This window comes from Balaenoptera physalus (assembly GCF_965194825.1).
Source record: "Balaenoptera physalus genome assembly, chromosome: 16".
NCBI classification, from domain to species: domain Eukaryota; kingdom Metazoa; phylum Chordata; class Mammalia; order Artiodactyla; family Balaenopteridae; genus Balaenoptera; species Balaenoptera physalus.
The window spans coordinates 21,190,539-21,205,574 of NC_138898.1; the positions used below are offsets into that span (position 1 = coordinate 21,190,539).

General features: G+C 49.3%; 1 long non-coding RNA gene across 1 annotated transcript in view; it reads left to right on the forward strand.

The window, feature by feature from the left end:
• The window catches only part of LOC309645411, a 377,709-nt gene that overhangs the window by 310,125 nt on the left and 52,548 nt on the right, over positions 1 to 15,036 (forward strand). The gene's annotated exons all lie outside the window — the stretch shown is intronic.

Sequence of the window (15,036 nt, forward strand, 5' to 3'; positions counted from 1 at the left end):
CTGCTCTTCCTAACCCAGGGCTTCTCAAAGGTAAGCGTGCACCAGAACCATCTGAAGGGGTTGTTAAAACAGCCTCTGGCCCCAGCCCCAGAGTTTCTGATTTAGTAGGTTTGGGGAAAGGCCTAAGAATTTGCATTTCCAAGTTCCCAGGCTGCCGATGCTGCTGGTCAGTGGATCACACTTTGAGAACCCATTCCATCCCACACCCTCTACACACCACAGCTTTGCCCCACCCCATGCCTGTTGGCCATGATCAGCGGCTTTTGTTTTGTTTTGTTTTGTTTTTTAATCTTTTGGCTGTGTGGCATGTAGGATCTTAATTCCCTGACCAGGGATCAAACCCATGCCCCCTGCATTGGAAGCGCAGAGTCTTAACCACTGGACTGCCAGGGATGTCCCAGTCAGTGGTTTTGATGTGTGGTAGGGGTCAAGAAAATCTGACCCAACCTCACAGAATGAGACAATGGAATTTTGAAATGAATTGAATACAAGACATGAACAAGACAAAACAAAAACTAAGCTAAAATGAACCCTCTGAAGCTGCCCTGCTAATTTATGTGGAGCTCTGAAACTCCGGGTCTCAAAGTATGAGTGCACACGTGGGGTCCTCTGCTCCAGCCCTCCTGAAACCTGCCTGAACACCCTGTTTTCCAGCCTCTCTCCACACCCAAGCAGGCCAAGGAGAGTTAGTCACTGAGGCCAGCAGACAGTGTGGGCTCAAGAGGCATATGTATGACACATATGTCTATACTCTCCTTGCCTACCCACTGCAGACATCACTAATCAATCACAGCTCTCTGGAACTGACTTAGCTTCAGAATGTTTCCCAATATGGTCCAGACACCCATTTCCAAATAAGCAGAGCTGGTACCCAAATTTAAAACTATGTGGTCTGGTCAGGAACCAAGATTGCCTTCCTCACCTCCTTTTTTGACCCCTCTAATTACAAATGACTTCTAGTCATTATCTGCTTCTGTCTCAGCTCCTGGTTCTATTCTCTTGTGTCTCTGCCATCTCTTGATACCCCTCAGCCCTCCAGCATTTTGGACTTCAGCTCTTTTGGGTGGCATTTTGCTTTGGCGCTTAGCACAGGGCCCAGCAACATCAGGTACCTAAGCCATGTTGTTGATATCTGGGAATCTATGAATGAAAAAAGTAAGTTTTCCTGGTGTCTCGGTTATTATTGCCTAACAAGCTGCTCCAAAACTTACTAGCTTTCGGAGAAAACCATACTCTGAAAAGATACGTGCTCCCCAATGTTCACTGCAGCACTATTTACAATAGCCAAGACATGGAAGCAACCTAGATGTCTATCAACAGAAGATATGGTACATATATACAATGGAATACTACTCAGCCATAAAAAAATGAAATAATGCCATTTGCAGCAATGTGGATGGACCTAGAGATGATCATACTAAGTGAAGTAAGTCAGGCAAAGACAAATATCATATGATATCACTTATATGTGGAATCTAAAAAGATGATACAAATGAACTTCTTTACAGAACAGAAACAGACTCACAGACTTCAAAAACAAACTTATGGTTACCAAAGGGGAAAAGTAGGGGGGAGGGATAAATTACAAGTTTGGGATTAACAGATACACACTACTATATATAAGATAGATAATCAACAGTAGATAGGACCTATGTATAGCACAGGGAACTCTACTCAATATTCTGTAATAACCTATATGGGAAAAGAATCTGAAAAAGAATGGATATATGTATATGTATAACTGAATCACTTTTCTGTACACCTGAAATTAACCCAACATTGTAAATCAACTACACCCCAATATAAAATAAAAATTAATTTAAAAAAACTTACTAGCTTAAAGCGAGAATAATTTTATTTGCTTGTGAGTCTGTGGGTCAAGGATTTGGCAGGGTTCAACTGGATGATTTTTCTGCTTCACATGCCATCATGTGACTTTCTCATATGGCAAATGATACAGATTTCAGGAGAGCCTTTCCACATGGCTGCTTGAGCTTCCTCACATCATGGTGGCTGGGTTCCAGGAAGGGGTATTTCAAGTGACAAAGGCAGAAGCTGCTGATCTCTTAGGACCCAGTTTCAGAGTTACACAGTGTCACTACTGTCCCATTCTACTGGTCAAACAGGCCACAGAACCAGCCCTGATTTAAGAGGAAGGGAAATAGACTACACTTGTCCATGAGAGGGGTGGCAAAGAATTTGCAGCCACCTTTAAGCCACCAAATCTGGGGAGTTTAGGGTTATGGCATCCGGTATGTGCTCAATAAATATTTCTTCATGAATGAAGAAATCAATGCCATTGCCAGCACTGGCCGGGGCTCCCACAGTTCACACCCTATCACCCAGATCCCCGGCCTGCCCAGCATTCCTCTGCACAAACCCAGACTCAGCTCCTGGCCCAGCTGCATGCTACTGTGATTGGTGGATTCCTACACCCAGCCTGGTACGTGGGAGGCAAGAGGGAGGTGCAGGCCTTAAGAGTGGGAACCCCACCAAGGGGTATGGGTAGAAGCTCCCTGGAAATTAGTCACACTCGGGGGCAGGGAGTCAGAGCTGCCCCGGGTCCGTTTCCATCTCACTGATGTGGAATTGGAGAAAATGCTGATTTTTTTTTTTTTCTTTTTGAGCACTGGAGACGGAGAGCAATCTGGGTTGCTATGCAACCAGCGCCTGTGCCCAGCTGATAACACCAGAGGAATTAACTGTCCTTGTCCTGCTCAGGCTCTGGAGGAGGGGACTGATGCTGCTTCCCAGCGCGTCGGCCTCAGCCCCGCCAGCTCAGTGTCCGGCCCAGCTATGGACGGGGGAGTCCGGAGCCAGGTCCCGGCCTCTCTCTTGCTTCACGAAGAGCACCCAAGGGAGAGTCCCTTGCCTTGTGCCAAGGGCGGCACCTCACAGAGTATGAGGAGGGGGCTGCCTGAGGGACTCTTGGACACAGGGTATCTCTACTTCTTTCATCTGCTAACGAGCTGTGAATTAAAGACAAACAGAAACTCAGAGGGAGGCTGGAAAGAGGGCAAGGCTGGTGAGGGGTTGGCCCAGAGTGAGGGTAAGATGGGCAGAATGAGGCCAAATCCTGGGGCAGCAGAAGAGCACGGATGCTGCCGCAGCGGGGCCCAGCCAGCTCTGCCCGTACAGCAAGCCCCCCAAGGCCTAAGGAGGCAGGCCAGGCAGGGGTAGGATGTCCTGGTGGGCAAGGGAGCCGGGGTCAGGCGTGGTAGGGCCTCGGCATCCTCAGAAGACCAAGGACTCTCATATCCAGGGTCTAAAGAGCAGAGGGCAGCCTGTCTGGGGACTCAGGGGAGATCCTCAGGGGGACCCAGGGAGGCATACTTAATGTGTTCATCTCCCCACTAGACTGGCTCTTTTTTTTTTTTTAATTTTATTTATTTATTTATTTTTGGTTGTGTCGGGTCTTCAATTCTGTGCGAGGACTTTCTCTAGTTGCGGCAAGCGGGGGCCACTCTTCATCGCGGTGCGCGGGCCTCTCACTGTCGTGGCCTCTCTTGTTGCGGAGCACAGGCTCCAGACGCGCAGGCTCAGTAGTTGTGGCTCACGGGCCCAGTTGCTCCGCGGCATGTGGGATCTTCCCGGACCAGGGCTCGAACCCGTGTCCCCTGCACTGGCAGGCAGATTCTCAACCACTGCGCCACCAGGGAAGCCCCTAGAATGGCTCTCTAAGGGCAAGGAACATGTAATATAAGGGTTTCAGAGTCAGACCTGCATTCAAATCCAGTCACTTATAGCTGTGGGGCCTTGCGCCAGCCACTTCACCTTCCCAAACATCACTCTTCTCAGCCACAAAAAGGAGAATAACAATATCTCCTCTACAGAGGATGGAACGTGATCATGTATCTGGTTGAACCACAGTAAAGCTGCTGTTTCGGGGAGTGAAAACCTGTCAAACATCTGCTCTTCCGTTTGGTTCAACCTAAAGTGTCCAGCGCTGAGCAGTGTCCCGCACCCAAAACGCACTCAGTAAATACAAGCAGCTATTGATGCCTTTTGATGTACTGGGTAGTGGTCCAGTGTGTATGTTCAGTGGAGGAATGAATGAATGAATGAATGAAGAAAAGCAGGCTGGGGACAGAGCAGGGGCTGAGTTGTGGGTGGCTGGTCCCCGGGGCCCAGAAGATGCTGACAGGTGATGGGGGTTCCTTCCCTGGGTCAGCAGGGAGCGATGATCCCAGGGAACCAAGTTCACAGCCCCTGCTTGTCTGCTCTTCCTCGCCCCTCATCCCCCTCCCCCGCCCCTCCCATGTGTGCCCTCTGTGTTTATTTCTCTCTCTTGCCCCACTTATTGAGCAAAAGTTTTGTTTTCCGGTTACCACGGTTACCATTTACTTACTCTGTGCCAGACTCCAATCTAAGCATTTTGCAGGCATTAGCTCATCTGCTCTGAACAACCACCTAACTTGAACCTTATTTTTAACCCTTTGAGGTAGGGTTTTTAATTTGTTGTTTTATTGAGGCATAATTGTACATAGAATAAAACGCACCCATTTTCAGTGTACAGTTCAGTGAGTTTTGGCAAATGTATACATCCATACAGACACCACCCCAATCAAGAGGCAACATTTTCATCACCCAGAAGGTTCCCTCTTGCCCCTTTGCAGTCAAACCCCTCACTGACTCTCCCACCCATCCCTCCAGCCCCAGCTGCCACAGATGTGCTTTCCATGACTATAGACTTGTTTTGACCTTTCTAGCATTTCGTATCATGGGAATCACACAGTGTATACATTTTGTGTCTGGCTTCTCTTATTTATCATTAATTTCTTCCTTTTAATTTCTGAGTAGTTGTTATGGATTAAATTGTGTCCACAAGCGTTGCCCCCAAATTTCAGAGGTTGAAGCCCTAACCCCCAATGTGATTGGATTTGGAGATAGGGTCTCTAAGGGGGTAATTAAGGTTAAATTAGATCATAAAGGTCTGAGGTCCTTATAAGAAGAGGAAGAGACACCGGGGATGCACACGCACGGAGGAAAGGCCGTGTGAGGACGCAGCAAAAAGGCAGCCTTCTGCAAGGCAAGGAGAGAGACCTCAGGAGGAACCAAACCTGCCTCATCTTGATCTTGGACTTCCAACTTCCAGAACTGTGGGAACTGATGCCTCAGCTGGAGCCCAGTGGTCCATGCCAGGTGGAAGGAAGCAAGTCAGGGGGAAGTGCCCTGGGAGGTTCCTGCAAAGCCCCAGTGTCTTTGCCCTCAGACACCAGGATGCACTGACCTTCAGCAGGAGCCCAGCTGGAGGAGTGGTCAGTGCCCCACAGGCTGAGGAAAACTGGGGACTGGAGAGAAGATCCACAGAGGGAGACTGTCCAGTGAAAGACCTTGCTGAGAACTCAGTAGGGCTGGCACGGGACTGGCTCTGCCTCACTAAACCTCAGTCTGCTTGTCAGTAAAATGGGCATGATAATTCTCTTACTGATCTCACACATAGGGAAGGAAAATGAGAGGAAGAGAGTCCCATCTTGCCATGCCAATGAAGTGGGGAGGGGGGACTGATCATCCCCATTTCACAAATGAGAAGCCTGAGACTTAGGGAAGAGAAGGGACACCAGGGTCTGGGCCAGCCCACCAAGAAGCATCCCTGCTGCGGGCTGAGACACTGCGTCTAGGTCTGGGCTCTGAGAATGGCTCTGGGCCTTTAATGCCTCCGAGGCCTGCCTCCCCTCCAGGCTGTAAGCCCTGGAGTCTGGGATTGTGTCCAGTTTCCTCATCATTATATCCCCGGAATCTAGTAGGATCCCTGACACAGGGTACCCAGCCAATATTTGCAGAATTAGTAAATAAATGAATGAACGATAGCCATGCTTTTCAAAGGGGTATATGAGTAGTCTGGCAGAGTACCAGAGGGTGCCCCTTCTTGGAATGTCCATTTTATTCAGCATCTGGGGGAAATAATCATGTAACAGTTAACATCATTTTGGGGGGTATTTTAAAATTGTGGTAAAATATATATATACCAGTATGATGGTTTCTTAAAAAATTAAACATAGAATAACTGTATGATTCAGCAATTCCACTTCTGGGTCTATACCCAAAAGAATTGAAAGCAGGGACTCAAACAGATACTTTACACCCCTGTTCATTGCAGCATTATTCACAATAACCGAAAGGCGGAAACAACCAAATGTCCATCAATGGACGAACAAATAAACAAAATGTGGTCTATACATACCAGGGAACATTATTCAGCCTTTAAAAGGAATGAAATTCTGACACATGCTACAACATGGATGAACCTTGAAGACATCCTGCTAAGTGAAATAAGCCAGACACAAAAGAACAAATGTTGTATGATTCCACTTACACGAGGTACCTAGAGTAGTCAAATTCATAGAGACGAAAATAGAACGGTGGTTACTGGTAGAGGCTGGAGGGAGAGGGGAATGGGGAGTTACTATTTAATAGGTACGGAGTTTCTGTTTGGGAAGATGAAAACATTCTGAAGATGGATGGTGGCAATGGTTGTACAACAATGTGAATGTGCTTAATGCCACTGAACTGCACACCTAAAAACGGTTAAAATGGCAAATTTTATGTTATGTATACATTTTGAGTAGTGGTAAAATATACACAACTCCACAGCATTGAAATCATCTTCATGAGTGATCAGGGTCACCCTTCTGTCTAAGTGGGTGGGCCCGGGGGTCATGGTCATCTTGCACTCTGAGTGAGCTCTACCAGGAGCTCCAGGCCCCAAAGTCCAGGCTGTAAGCTGGATGGAGAAGGGAGGGAGGAGATGGGGTGATTTAAGGGGGCCTGACCAGTAAGGTGATTTTCCCACTAACCCACCAAACCTGCCAGCCTCATACTTCATTTCCTTCACCAAATATCTCTTATGTGCCAAGAGCAGATTTACCAGGTGCGACAGGGCTGAGGGGCACAGAAGCAAACCACGCCCAGGGTCTGGCGTCTGGAGCATCTAAGCCAAGAGGAAAGGCACAACGCCCACATCTGTAAAACTGGAGTAAACTTGCTCCATGAGGTTGGAAGGGATGAAAGTTGAAAAGCTCTTTGCACAGGGCTTGGCCCACAACAAGAGCGTATGAGATGCCAGCTGCTTTTTTTGTTGTTGTTGTTTTGTTTCTTTTAACTCTCATAGGAGGTAAAGACAAACAAAGTCATTTGGCCATGGGGTGCAGGGTTCTGTGAAAGGAGAAGCCAGAGAGAGGGTTTTTTTTTTTATATTAATCAGTCATCAATTTTATACACATCACTGTATACATGTCAATCCCAATCGCCCAATTCAGCACACCACCAACCCCACCCCACCGCAGTTTTCCCCCCTTGGTGTCCATACATTTGTAAGAGAGGGTTTTTTTGAAAAATTTCTTTCCAATATAGGAGAAAAATCTCACTGAGGCAGCAAAGCAGGGTCTTGGCTAATCATGATTTCTCTGCATTTCCCCACCCCCACCCCAATCAAGAGCCTGGTCTAACATCAACCGCTGCCCCCTCCTACACTTTGTGCCCCCAACCCCATGACTCACACTCCTCAGAAGTGATTGTTCACCGGCCTCCTCAGTCCAAAGCTCTTGATGGATTTGGTAATTGGAGTAATTACGGTAATTTTACCTTAAAGACAGGCAGCTGCAGATTCCCTATTGAGGACCCCCCCTCCCTGGGCCTCCTGCCAGCCAACGTTCAGGGACAATGAAAGTGGCTCCCCTTCCCCTCTCCCAGAACGCAAAGTGGCTGGTGTGGAAAGAGGGGTTCTCAATAGAAGGCATCTCCCACCCTCTGAGCAGCCCGCGGAGGGGGCAGGGGGCAGCAGGATGGGTTTGCCAGGAATCTTTTTTCGTTTCTACCACCCTAGCTGTGGTTCCAGTGACTTGCAAAGCACAGCAGTGGACCTTGGCTTGTTCCCCATCTAGACTTGAAAATCAGGACAGGAGACCACCCTTCCCGCCACCCGCAGTCTATGGACGAAGTCCCTTATAGATCGCAATTGCACGTATCCTACAGAATCCAGGTGTGAGGAGCAGGCAGCGGTGTGGATCCCGGGACGTGCAGGGGGAGAGTCACCTGCCCACAGCCAGGTACCAGGCAGCACCCTCCTGCCCTCACCCCCCGCAGAGCCTGGGCTGCCCTTCCCCCAGCGGCAGCCAGAGGAATGTTCACCTTCACACCAGTGTCCCTAAGAGCCAAGGGCCAAGTGCGGGGAGGACTTGGGAGGCGAGAGCTCTTCTGATTTCAAGGTTAGAAGGCTTCTCCGAGAGGAGGGACTTGAATGAAGGCCTCGAAGAATATACGAGACCCCTTGGGAGGGCCTGGGGCAGTGAGGGGCACCAACCAGAGCCCAGAGCAGACCAACAGTCAGTCCCATGCGAGGGCGTTTGGGGCCATATTTAGTTTTGCTAAGAGCAAACCTGGGGGCAGTCTCAGAATTCCCAGGCCGGTGGTTTGGTAGATTTAAACCCTTCCAGTCTTCCCAAACTTCTTTGGATCCATTTCCAGCCCCTGCCCAGTCTGCCCACTGCCCCCTTGCCCCCTCTCAACTCCAGCCACGCCAGCCTTTCAGTGTCTCCTCCACGCTCTGTTCCTCCGCTCAGAGGCTTAACACGCTCTGTTCCTCCTGCCCAGAGGGCCCTTCCACCTCTCACCTGTTCATCTTTCAAGTTCAGCCTCCTGGGAAACTTCAGACCTAGTCCACTTCCCCTCTCTTTCGTTTCACGCCCCACAACTGTAATTAGCAATACAATGGTAAGTAGCAAATAGCAATTTGTGGGATGAGTTATTTTAACATCATTCTTCCTTCCCTAGATGGTAAACTCTGAAAGGAAGGTCTGTGTTGATTCAACGCTCCATCCCCAGTGCCTGGCTCTCAGTAGAAATTTTTGCTGATTGCATGTTGGAAATTTTCAGCAGGCAGAAATGGGGTGGAAGTGCATTCTCAGAAGAGGGAAAAGCACAAGCTAAGGCTCTGAGGCCAGAGAAGACAGAGTAAGTTCAGAAAATGTGGTGCCAACATGGGGAGCAGAGGAGGAGCAAGGGGACAGGTGTGGAGTGACTCTGCTGTAGGTGGGGACAAAGGGTGGGAGGAGCCTGGATGAAGTGGGGGAGGGTTGGGGAATCTCAGGGAGGGAGCCTGATCCATCCCATAGCCCAGCTGCCCCAGACCACCTCTCTGCCCCGGCACGTGATGCTCCAGCAACTACGCCATGGCTGAGTCTTTTCTGTTCCCTCTATCTGCAAACCTCTTCTCCCAGCTCTTCTGATGGCTGGCCCCTTCTCCTCATTTCGGTGTCAGTTCCATTGTCACCTCCTCAGAGAGGTGTTCAGTAGCAGACACTCCGTGCACATTGGCTCCACGCACGCCCCTTCGCACCTACCACCATAACAAAACAAGGCTCCTTAAAAGAAACATGATCTCGGCCCAAGTCCAGACGGCAAAGAGCCTGCAGAAGCTGGGCACCCACTGTGAGCTGTGCTAACCCAGCAGCAGGGCTGGTGTGAGATCATCCGTCACCATGACGCCACAGGGTGGGAAAAGGTGAGCCCTCGGATAGCGCTGAAGATTAATGGGGAAACCAACATGCGATTAAACTCGGCTCCTCCGCTGATGGCTGACGGCCCTCTGTGAGTACAAAGTTAGCACAGCCAGGCCTGGGCTCCCGGCACCCACCAAGGCACATGCTCCTCCTCCTGCTAAGGTTAAAGGATTGTCCCTCCAACCACAGAGCTCCCTGGGATCCCAGCCCTGCTAATGAGGGGGTGAGGCATGCCATGGGACCAGAGCAGGTGCTGAGAACCATGGGGGAGATAATATCGTTACTCACCATTTCAGGCCGCCTGGCTCTTGTTGATAATTAATAATAATAATGACAGCCCTGAATGAGCACTTGCTATAGGTCATTTCCTCATTTTCACACATCAAACCAGGGAGGTAAAGTCAGGTAGTGAGGACAACAGTTTCTGGAGGAAATAGAGGAGCAGACAGGGATTCATGTATCTGTTCATTCATCCAGTGGATTTTTACTGAGCACCTACTATGCACCATTATATCCACAAAGGTGAGCAAAGTCCCACATGGTCTCTGCTTTCATGGGGTTACATATTAGTCAGGGTCACAGATGGGAAAAACTAATTAAATATGATAATTTCAGGTAATGATAAATTCTAGGAAGAAAATTAATTAAGGTGATGAGAGAGAGAGAGGAAGAGAGGAAGCAACTTCAAACAGTTCAAAGAGGATGGTCAGAGAAGGCCTCTGGAAGGAAGGGACATGTGAGCTGAGACCAGGAGGTGAAAGAAGCTGGCTGTGAGAGTAGCTGAGGGGGGAATGTTCTGGGCAGAGAGAACAGCACGTGCAAATGCCCCAAAGCAGGAATGAACCTGGTATGTCTGAGGAATGGAAAGGAGGCTCATGTGGCTGGCTCTGCAAAGCGACAGGCAGGGTGGGTGAAGTGTCATCAGAGACAGTGGATGGACCTCATAGGCCAGGGTAAGGAGTTGGGATACTACTTTAAGTGGTGTGGGATCCCTCTGGAAGGTTTTCAGTAAGAGGGCTTTTAATAGAATTGAATTTTTGTTTTACAAGGGTCACTATGGCTGCCGTACAGAGGATAGATAGGAGGGCAAGGAGAGAGAGTAGTTAAAAGGCATGGAAGCCACTGAGACTTTGTACCATCACCACCACCACCACCACTGCCATCAACATCACCACCATCATCATCACCACCACCATCATCATCACCACCATCACCACCACCATCATCACCACCATCACCATCACCACCACCATCATCACCACCATCACCACCACCATCATCACCACCACCATCACCACCACCATCATCATCACCACCATCATCATCATCATCACCATCACCACCATCATCATCACCATCATCATCATCATCATCATCGTCAAAGGCATCTAGATGACAGAGGCTTGGACTAGGATGACAGTAGGAGCAAAGGAGTGAAGTGGGGGGATTGGGATATATTTTGGTGGGAGGTCCAGCAGGGCTTGGAGGTGGTCTGTAGGGGGCAGGGAGGAATTGGGGAACAGAAGCAGCAACTCTAGCTGAACCCAATATGGAAAATCTACCCAATCTCCCTACTTCTGCTCTCGACTGTCCTCTCTCACTAGCGCCTACCAGGTCCTTTTCCTGCTTCAGGCAATCGTGGTGTGGCTGAAGGAGCACTGGATTTGGAATCGGGCATCCAAGATTCTCATTCTCAGTGTGACTTTAGACACACGGTTTAGCCTCTCTGAACTTCAGTTCCTTCATATGTAAAATGGGACCATGGTAATACCTATTTCATAGGACTTTGGGGCTACTGCTGGGCTAAACTCATGCTTCATCCAGTCTATGCGCTTCGGATGGGACTTCTGGGGAAACTGAGACCGCTTAAAGGCTTGTAACCTGCTACAATCTCCACATGCCCCGCCAGGCAGTTCTAGGATTAATGTCGATCCCTCCTCACTAAGTTTTCTTGGTTCCCTCTTTCTGCTTCTGAGGGTGTTTGCATTGTGGGAGGTGGGGAGAGAGAAGGGGAGACTGACAAAGTGATTATCATGGAAATATTTTAAAATATAGATATTTAAGGCAAAATAGTGTGGATTTGTAGTCTAAAATAGTTAAGAGCTTGCATCTTGACACCAGACTAACCTGCATTGGTATTGAATCCTGTCATTTATTGGCCATAATAATATTGTGTTTCAGAAGATTGTTGTGAGGATTAAAGGAGTTAACATATGTAAAGTACCTGGTACGTACTTAGTGCTTAGTGACCATTAGCTGCCGTCATCACATCCTCACTCAAACTAAAACACTGGATTATGGTGAAGATTAAGTTTATAAAACTCTCGGTATCGTCACTATCATCAGCATCACCATCATCATCGTTATCATCATCACTACTATCCGCAGCTGCAGCAGAAGTACCAGCATCACCATCATCACCATCACCATCGCCATGATGATCACCAACATCACCATCACACTCATTCTCATCACCATCATCATCATCACCTTACAGGGTCAAGCAGGTACTATCAATGCACCAGCAATATCCTTTCATCACCTACCATTTCAGTGTCCAGTGGTTAACTTCTAATTGCCAGCATCTACATCCCTTTACCTGAGGGCTATCTCTGGCTACCAGAGCAAACTATGCCTGTGCTCATGCTGGCTGGAAGTGCCAGGGAACGAAATGCCCACCCTTGTCAGGAGGAGCCCTCAGCCAATCACTCACAGGAGCTGATGAATAAATACCCAGCTTCCTTGCCCTCTGGGTGTGGATAACTGACGAGTATCTTCTCCATTGTTTCTCAGAGTTCTCCAGGAGAATTAAGCTCTGGTGCCCACAGTGGTAACTTGCTTGATGATGCATCCTTTTATGGGCTGCCTCCCCTTCTTAACTTCCCACTCCCTTGTGTTTCCTGGGATCACTTCGTGCACTTGAATCATTGTTTCAGGGTCTGCTTCTGGGGGAACACAAATGAAGACCTGGATTAGTGTGAAGATTAAACTTATAAAGCTCTTGGCATATATTAAGGGCTTAATAAATTCATTGTTGAATGAATGAGGCTTCACCTGTCCCAAGGAGACAGACCCAGGATAGGGGAAAGAGGAAGAAGAGACCTGGGACCATAGGAGAGGGGTGGGACAGGATCCCAGAGAAGCTGCCCCTGAAGCCCCCCACCCTTCAACAATTGTCGTCATGACTCCATCCCTCCTCCTCTGATTCTCTTCCTGGCCCCTCTGTGTGGCTGCAGGTTCAAGGTGTGGACAGACCACGTTGAGAAACACAGCAAGACATCCTCATCACCAAGCTCCCATGTTAGCTCACTGGAAGGACAACACCCACTGAGAGCTAGACTGGGGAGAAAAAAACTTGAATGAAGTAAAAGTGACATTTAACTTATGCCCTTAATGTTCAAACAGAACTTAAATACCATTTTACAAAATGACATGATTGTCCAAAGCAATATTTAAAATATGGGCACTGTGAAGGGAAAGGTTTTTCCTCTTTCCAGTCCCCTCTGGGGCTGTTCCTGGCCACAGTGCCTGCTCCCCTTCACTGAGGCCCAATCCTCTCATCTTTCACAAGGGCTCAGAAAGGGCAAGAGGCTTGCCCAAGGCCACAGAGCTCTCCTGGCTTCTTCTCCAGTTCTGTCCACTATACATCATAGGGCCACTCTCAAAGCAATTTTTTCCTGGAAAAAAAGAAAAACCTGCCCCTTGATAGGGGTGCTATATTTTTTATTCTCCTCAGGGCTGGGAATCACAGACAAAAATCCATGCAGGTCTAAGTCCCCAAGAGGTGTTGGCATACAGCAAGCGTGGTGTAGGAGCCCACCCTGGAGTGAGGGCTCAATGTGTGTGGTTCTACGGGGTCCTTTGTGGGTTCTGAGAGGCATTTCAGAGACGAAGGTCACCTTGGAGGACAACCTAGACCTTCTCCCTAAGTAGCTGTGCTCCCACGCCGAGTACACCCAGCCCGTAGCGGCAGGGATGTGGTATCCAGGCTGCTCCTTTGAGTCCAGGGGCTTAGGTGGGGTTCTGTTTGATGACCCCCACTCGCCATGGAGGTTGGTGCAGTACAGATCTAAAAGGTGGGCATCTGGGTCCAGGCGATGCTCACCTGTGGGAAGCAGGGGTGAAGGAGGTTGAGGTAGGAAAGACCAGCCTCCCTCCCCGCAGCCAAAGGGAACCGCTCTGATGCAATTTGTGCTCCAGAGCCCCCTTGTGGCCATGGCTGGACATCACCCCTTCTCCTCCTTCCCGCCCTCCCTCCCTTGGAAGGCTTTGCCTGAGGACACTCCCTCAAAGCATCACTACACCCTAAGCCTTGTCTTAGCCTCTGCTCCTTAGCTGGTGGCTCTCAAAGTGTGGTCCTTGCGTTAGCAGGACCTGGAAACTTGTTAGAAATGCAGATTCTCAGGGCCCAGCCACCTGTGTCTTAATAGCCCTCTAGGTGATTCTGATGCACCACTCAAGTTTGAGAATCACTGCTCCAGAGAATGCAACTGAGGACAGATGCCCATCCTCGGTCCCCACAAAGCTGGGGACTCTCAGAGCTGGACACATGTTTACAGAATTCCTTAAGGAATCCATGGTCACTGGCCCGGGAGGAGGTCCACTTCAGCTAGGCTGGCCCAGAAGCATCAATTTCACTGGAGGTACTGACAACTGTCACACTAAACAAAAAATTCTGCCCGCTCCGTGTCTGATGCCAGCTCCAGGCAAAACTCCAAACTCCAGGACGGAATCCTAAGGCGTGCACAAGCTGACCCTTGACCTCACAGCAGGGTTCCACTTGGTTTCACGGGAGGCAGAGGCCTGAGGGGGAGATTCATCCCAGGGTGGACTCTGGCCTCCCCCAGAGGGGTCCAGTGAGCCCTCAAGGTCAAAGAGCTCCCAGTGACCCGGGCTCAGACTCATTCCCCACAGGGAAACTCACTGATATTCCCTCTGACTTCGTGGAGGAGGATGTCGGCTGACTTCGTGGACCTGTTGCTGTAAGACAGAGAGAAGCAAGCCACTGGCTCTTCTAGAGGCAGCAAGACCAACCACAGCGTATGGAGCCCAGGACTGGAAGGGGCGGCCTCACTGATTCTTGGTCACAGGTGGGAGATGAGACATATGGACCCTCCTGAGAGAGCCGGAGCCCAGCACCCAGAGGCAGGGAAGAGGCAGCTGGACGGCACTAGGAGAGGGCCAGCCATGGGTCCCCTGCCACAAGGCCCCTTCCTGCTGGGCATCAGAATGGAAGCTATGGGAGTGGTGGGATGAGGGGTGACAGATGAGGACAAGAGCCTGCAGTGAGGGGCAAATTCCGAGTCAAGATGGATTATGAATGTTGTAGGAGTATGTATGTTAATTATAATTAGTATATAAGTATCATATAATTATCATATGATAATTATGGATATCCTGAGGTCAATTCCAAAGTCTGTCCCCAGTTTGCTGTGAGGCTCTGAGCAAGGCCCTTTCCCTCTCTGGGCCTCAGTGTTCCCATCTGTACAAGGAGGAACTGGACTAGACACTTGCTAAGGACCAACAGTCCAAGAGT